This window comes from Amblyomma maculatum, chromosome 5 (genome assembly GCF_055883805.1).
Source record: "Amblyomma maculatum isolate TAMU_Amacu chromosome 5, ASM5588380v1, whole genome shotgun sequence".
NCBI classification, from domain to species: Eukaryota; Metazoa; Arthropoda; class Arachnida; order Ixodida; family Ixodidae; genus Amblyomma; species Amblyomma maculatum.
In genome coordinates this window covers 96,136,376-96,143,642 of record NC_139348.1, presented here as the reverse complement: position 1 = coordinate 96,143,642, position 7,267 = coordinate 96,136,376, and the positions used below count along the sequence as shown (strand labels likewise).

General features: G+C 42.7%; 1 pseudogene; it reads right to left on the bottom strand.

Annotated features, from left to right (window-relative positions):
* Window positions 1-4,683: 4,683 nt before the first annotated feature.
* On the bottom strand, window positions 4,684-6,515 carry LOC146188832 (uncharacterized; annotated as a pseudogene).
* Window positions 6,516-7,267: the final 752 nt, after the last annotated feature.

Sequence of the window (7,267 nt, the reverse complement as noted above, 5' to 3'; positions counted from 1 at the left end):
GTAGTAACGTTCACAACTTAAAATGCTGCCATAATAAAGAGGCACAACAAAGTGAACGAGCAAAAAAATGTCGACGTTTGTTGAAATTGTGAGCAGTCTGTTCTGACACGAGAAAGATGCTTGCCTGACGCATAAATTGCAGGCGTCAAACATTTGACAACGTACGTACTTGAACTGAATTCAACTAACAGCGCAACGATCACATACGAGTGGGAATTTCAACAATGACGGCTACGTTTAAAAAAAAGCAAAACAAGCTGAATAAAACAGCCTCACCATGCCACCGTAACTTGGCTTTCACACACACACATGCTGTGAGAAGGCAGCGATCTCGATATATGGTCCTGTAGTCGCGATGCGTCGCGTTAGGAAACAAAAACGAGTAACTGAAACAGTCAAATCAGAAAACGAGACAAGGCTTTCATGACTTACTTGACTCTTCGTACAGCGGTGATCCAGGCTTGTCGCCTTTTTTTCTCGTACCATCTGCCTGGGAATCGGTAGTTTCACAGGCGGATCGCACCCTTTGGTGTTGTCTGCACTGTTGTGGCAGCCGACGACGCAGCAATACTTCGGACCCCGCTTCTTATTTCTTTGGGCCGTTTCTGCCATTTCGAAAATTCCTCTTCAACACCTTGTCAAAGCAGCGCACCAAACTAGCCGCAAGGATACTTCGCTGCCGGGCTAACAGCACGTGTACACGTGCGCCGCCCCCGCTGTCAAACAGGCAAGAAACAGGCAGCGTCTGCTACGCTCCGCCCCAGTAGCCTTTCCGGCTGGCCACCAGGGGAGGCGCGGCGCTGTCGTTGCGCGACCAAACTTGAGCTTGGGTTCCCTATGACCGTTGGCGGCTGCGAATTTCGACTACGCGTGCTGTGAAAGTTTTAAAATTGCCAAGAATAACCGGAAGAAAAAAAAACTTTCACAGCACGCGTAGTCGAAATTCGCAGCCGCCAACGGTCATAGGCTTTTAAAGCACCGTCGAGCGGCGCTGCTGCTCCTGACAGGGAGCGCCATCTCTGAGAGAAAAATAAAAACTGGGGATAGACGCCGCGGCGCCTCCTAGGCTCCCATGCACGTTTTCTCCTTTCGCCTCTCACTTCCGCGCACGTGCAAACGTCTCGCGCTGCTTTGTCGCGCGCCCCAATGATCCGGCTGCAGTGCGGGTTCAAAAAGATATGCCAGCTCGACAGCTATTTCAGGAAAGCGAACCTAATCAAAGGTGAAGAGCTCATTAATCATGTGTACTCTTGTGAGCAGGTAATTGAAAGCGACGAAGCCCGATTGAATGGGAAATGCGTGTCACAAGTCAGCGACAACGTCGTGTACGTCGTGTACCTTGAGGTAAGTCTGTTCATTTGTTACATACTCAAATCTCCGCTTTATTATAAGCACTAGCTACGAAACAACGGTGCATTCGGTTGAAATTCTCCGCTGTCGAAATGCATGGGAATGAGTTGTTAATTCGTGCGCTTTCGGGAACGACGGGGGAAAAATTCTTTGCGGCCATATCATACTACCCACTGTAAAGCTTGGGACGGTACGAGACACACGTTTAGAACATCACCGGCTGACTTGGTCGGGAGGCAGCTTAACATCGCTCATAAGCCACACGCATTGCTCGCCTTTTTTTTTTTCGGTCTCTCGTCTTTATTTCAGTTGTTATGTCATGCCTGCACTTTATTTACTTTTTGCGACTATCGAATTTGCAGACGTAAATGCGTAAAATCTGTTTCGCGAACGCGGTGTTCAGCGTGAGGGGTGGCGAGCTAGAGGCGCGCTGTAGTAACTGTGGTATCATGTGCGCGAAGCACTGGCGTAACTGCGCAGGCATAAAAACGCACTCAGAACATTGTACTCGGTGTTTTAAATAATGAAGCCTTTAATCAAATATGTCGCCTTAATTTTAGCTTTGTACGCGCGCCCGGAATAGTATGACAGAGGGGCAGACGAAGTGAACTGAAAAAATGTACACGGTGCCAGATGACATGTTGCTGAAAATTTGTAGAGGGAAATTTGGGAAGGAAGTCACTCTTAAAAAGGCGGCAAGGGTCTACGCTATCTCACTTTTATTTCTGCCTCTCATAGCTGGCGTGGTCCTGCCAGGAAAAGCAGGAGCTGCTTGTCCGAGAGGGGCGGTGCACCTGCAAAGCTGGAATTCAAGCTAACTGCAAGCACGCAGCTGCAGTGTGCCTCCATGTGAACGACCACGAAGTAAATTCATGCACCAGCGAGCCCCAGAAATGGGGCAAACCGAGTGGAAAGCCCAAGAGGCGCTTAGAACAGGATGTTTTGGACCTCTTCCCCCGTAAGTATTTTTGGGCATCCGATGTGCCACACCTTTAGCAAGCAAAGGCTTGAAAAGATATATTGCTATAATAGAGTAATAGACTAGCATTTCACTTTGTAAATTACCTTATTACACCAAATCAAAGCATTGTGACTACACAGACGTGCAACAACTATGCAATGCTTTGAAGCCAGACTAGCTAAACCTACAATTGCAACAAAAATTACTCTTTAAATAGGGTTGACTACAGTGTAGTAATAGAAACAAAATATACATAACAGTTTACCTTTAACAGGGCCGAAGCAGCAGTTTCCATTTTATGAGTCAATCATTATCTTCCTTACCCCTTGTCTCATTCTCCACAACAGGACAGGGCAGCAGCACTCCTGATAACAAACCTGCTGACCCAAATATTGTTCTCAGCTATCCGGACATAGAGTGCCCACTGAGAGAAATATTGGTGCTGCAAAATCGAAGTACCGAAGATGTCATTTATGCGAACGTGATAAATGGCATTGTTGAGAAAGTATCGGAAGCTGTGGAAAATAAATCTTATACGATTTACTGCAGTCAATGTCAAATCGGCCAGTTTACAGATATCTTAATGTCCTTGATGGCAAAACAACTGAAGTAAAGGATTTTGTTGGTGAAATGGACTATGAAAGGGCGCATATCTACAAAACAAATGTAGTGCTGAAAGAAGCACCTTGTGACATGTGCTTCCTCACCATAGGCCAGGCAAACTGCTCACGGTATGAAACTACACTTCAGTAAAAGGTAGCAGACACATTTCATGTACATTGTGTTGACTCACTTTTTTTTAAAATTTGTCAATTTGCAGATGGCATGAAGAACGTCGACTTTGCATAAGCAGCACGAAAGCCCATGCCATACGCACAAAAAGGAATGATGAAGGATTGGAGAGAGCTGCTGTTAGCCTTTGTAAGACATCGTCATACACAAGTGCTGCAATGCGCTATGGTATGTTTCCAACAGCACAGAAATTTGTTTAAAAGAAACATTTTCAGTGCTTAGTTATGGTGTCGCAACACTGCATTCACTTGTTCTACTACAAGCTTAACACAAAGCGTGATGTTCATAGTTTCTTTGCTCTGAAGTTTGGCGTGTAAATATCTTTACTAGGCATCAATACAGAAGCCATAGCACGAGAAGAGCTCGAACGTAAGCTTAGCATCCGTAATGTGCAGGTGAGTTCACTTACCAGTTTACATCACGAGTTATTCCTGGCATGCTTAGTTTCCTATTTGTTGTACGTTTAAACTCAAACACTAATCTCCATTATTCATGTTCTAGGCAGGACTCGTCGTGCTTCCACAGTAGCCATGGCTGTGCTGTAGCCCAGATGGACTCACAAAAATTGGCAGTGAAACCGTGTTGATTGAGATCAAGTGTACGTTCAAGTACAGGAAAGAACCTTTCATTAACTATGAAGAAAGACGAAGCTTGCTCCCCTACTTAATGTTTGATAGAGATTTGATTGTTCTGAGAACCACACATGCTTATTATACACAAATTCAAGTCCAGATGTATATTCTGAACCTGCAGTGGGCCATTTTCTATGTCTACAGTCCCAAACATTCAGTAATAGTGAAAGTAATTCGGGACGAGGCTTTTCTGTGGGAACTTATCCCCAAGATGGAGTATTTTTATTTCAAGTTTTTGATTCAAGGTTTGTTTTAGGTTTCCACGCTATGTTTTTATGGACTGATGAATGATACTTTCCCCACATCAAACTTTTTGCGGTACATATCTAGCATATTTCAAGTGACCTATATATCTGCTGTTAGATTTCGGCCCTGTTAAAGGTGAACTGTTATGTATATTTTGTTTCTATTACTACACTGTAGTCAACCCTATTTAAAGAGTAATTTTTGTTGCAATTGTAGGTTTAGCTAGTCTGGCTTCAAAGCATTGTATAGTTGTTGCACGTCTGTGTAGTCACAATGCTTTGATTTGGTGTAATAAGGTAATTTACAAAGTGAAATGCTAGTCTATTACTCTATTATAGCAATATATTATCTTTTCAAGCCTTTGCTTGCTTTTTATAGCAAGCTTTTTGTACAAAGAAGGGAAACAATCACAAGCCTTCATTATGTTTCATTATTACAATTGAGTACCATATACTATGTTGCACATTGGCCTACGACCTAGTTTACTGCATACTTGATGCCAGTCTGTGTTGTCTAAGTGATCTTGTTTGCTGTAGCAGGTTACAGTTCACAATCAATAAACCAAAGATAAATACTGTGATATTAATTGGAGCCATGCACTGGCTTGTGTCCAATACTTTCATTTCTGCATTCTTTACCTTTGTACAGTTGAATAAAAAAACATGCCTTTGCAGTGCAAGAACACATTACAGAACCATCGCACGACTTCTCACTACAAAATAAAACCACTACAAATGAAAAATAGTACTCCAATTGAAGAACACATTTATTACACAAAGTGCACATAATTGCAGTTGTCAAGTCACAGTGTGCTAATATAAAACTGCAAAACTATTTTTTTTTCAAATGTCATCTTTTACAAATGCAATCCATGCCTACAAATCAATTTATGGATGCCACAGCAAACCAAGCAGGCCTACTTCTTAATGATTGGTGCTTGCATGTTTACAAGGGCAGCACACACTGACACCACTTTGTTCATGTGTGGGACCAGGCTTAGCGGTACTCTGTTGCTTAGAATATGATATATCTTCAACCTTTGAATTACTCTTTCTACATGGATGCGCACAGACGCAATCTTGTATGTCTTCTCCATGTCTTGTTGAGAAAGCTGTCCACCCGCTGAATTAAAAGGAGGCATAAGTAGCACTGCACCTTTACCCTCTACAGTTGTCGGTATGCTTGGGAATCCTTTGTCACTTAAAATTGTCCCCTGGTTTGATAAGCTGCAGGAAGCCAGAGTCCTGTGTTATGAAAGAGTCTGTATGCCATCCTCCATAAACCTTAGAAATGAAACTTATCATTCCATTTGGAATTATACCTATCAACACATTTAGCCTGTATCCTCCTTTGTAATGTGAATACGGCATGTGTTGACAATCGGGGTTTGATGGTGTTTCTGTGTGTACCTCGGTGCAATCTATTATCAGGGTGCAATTTGGATAGTTTTCTTTGAATGGGGCAGGCAAAGAAAGCTTGATTATTTCTCTGCAAGGCATGAAAACCCAATCCTTCAGGGCAATGCATAGAATATCAAGTGTCTTTTTAAACACAGTTGATACTGTTGTGGATGTGACACTGAACGTAGCTGCCAGGGCACTGTATGTTATCCCAAGCCGTAGCTTAGCAAGGAACAAGCATAACTTGTCTTCCCTTGACATTGCATTGCACCTGTATTGCGGTGCTGGCAACAAGTTCAGAAGGAGGCAAAAAACTTGCAGCGTCACACCGCACATATCTTGCAGTGCCTCTTCTTTTTCCTTTAAGGATTCAAAGCCATAAAATCCACATTTTCGCTTCCTATTTCCATCTGTGCTTGCAACCTTCAGGATAGGATAAGCATACAGAATGATGAAATGAAAAAGGAAATACAATAAGGTAAAATGAATAATAAAGAGAAAATAAGCATGGCCATTATAAAATAAAAACAAAGTTATGCAGGAACAAGAAATTAAAAATGAAATTTGCTCCAGAATGCAAGTACGATTGGAATAAAACAAAGGCGGGTTGCTAGCAGCAAGACAAAACCACAGTTAAACACAACAGATAAGGAACAACACCATCATCATCTAACCTTGTGAGTCATTTTTGTGTGCATGACTTGAGCAGATGCTTCAGTGCCATTTGTTGCTGAGAGAAGTATAGTTAGCTTTCCTGAAGTAGTGCATTCTTCTGTTTGGCATGTCTGAAAAAAAATTAAACAAAAATTTGAGGTATTTAGACAAGTTTTTTGTGCTCCCTGTGGAAGTTGAAGGAACACTATTAAAAGCAAATGTATGTTGCACTGGTGTCATGCTATATTTACATTGACTAAACAGGAGCTCAAAATTAAAAGGTGTCTTACAGCGTCCCTCTTTTTTGAAGTGGAATGGCTTTCTTGTCCTGCACCACACACAAGCGCCAAAGGATGTGAATCACTCGGGTCGTCGAGCAAAGAGGTAGCTATGCTCGTTTCCACAGATGCATCGCTGAAATCCATTGTGCTCAAGTCACAGTGCACATCGTCAAGAATGGAGGCTTCCGGCGCCTGCATTGTTGCTTCATCAGCTGTACTTTGTCATGAATGCTCATCGTTTGCAACAAGCTGTCTGGATGAGATTTCCTTCTTGAAGCGTGTCTGCCACCTGCATTTCGCAATCAAAAGCCAAGGTTACTATGAATCTTGTGTAGGCTGCAAGCAAACCTGCCTTGAAATGTACTCACTAAATGCATGCCAATGCATCTATTGTTCGATATACACTGGCACTGCAATTTCATAAAAAAATTAAACAACAGAATATGATGGAGCACTGAGCAAGGGTAAAGGGGATACGCCTCAGTTCGCAGGTCAAGCCAACCTTTCCGAGTGGACTTGTGTTCCTCTGAATCATTGCTGGCAGGGGTTTAAATATGCTTTTGCTTCTGAAGAAAAAAAAGCTGGGGAGGAGGAAAGTGGGTGAGAACAAAGTAGGTCCATGGAGTGTGGAAGGGGAGGATGGGTGAGAAAAAAGCAGGTCCATGGAGTGAAAAAAAAATTCTTCAGTATGTATTTTCCAGCCTAGAACCAGGGATTCTGTGGCCTGCAAAAGAAATAAAAGCCCTAGTACCAAGAGAAACTATAATACTGGGTGGATGATTAGTCACCACCTAAGCAGGTTTGGTGCAGATACATCCACTTGCAAAGGGACAGGCTTTGGAAAGAGCCCTGATATGGGATATATCTAAGAGGAGCAATTCCTAAAACTTTCTGCAAAGGATGGGGGTGAGAAGGAAAAAGCAACAGAATAATCACTGCACAGTAAACCAC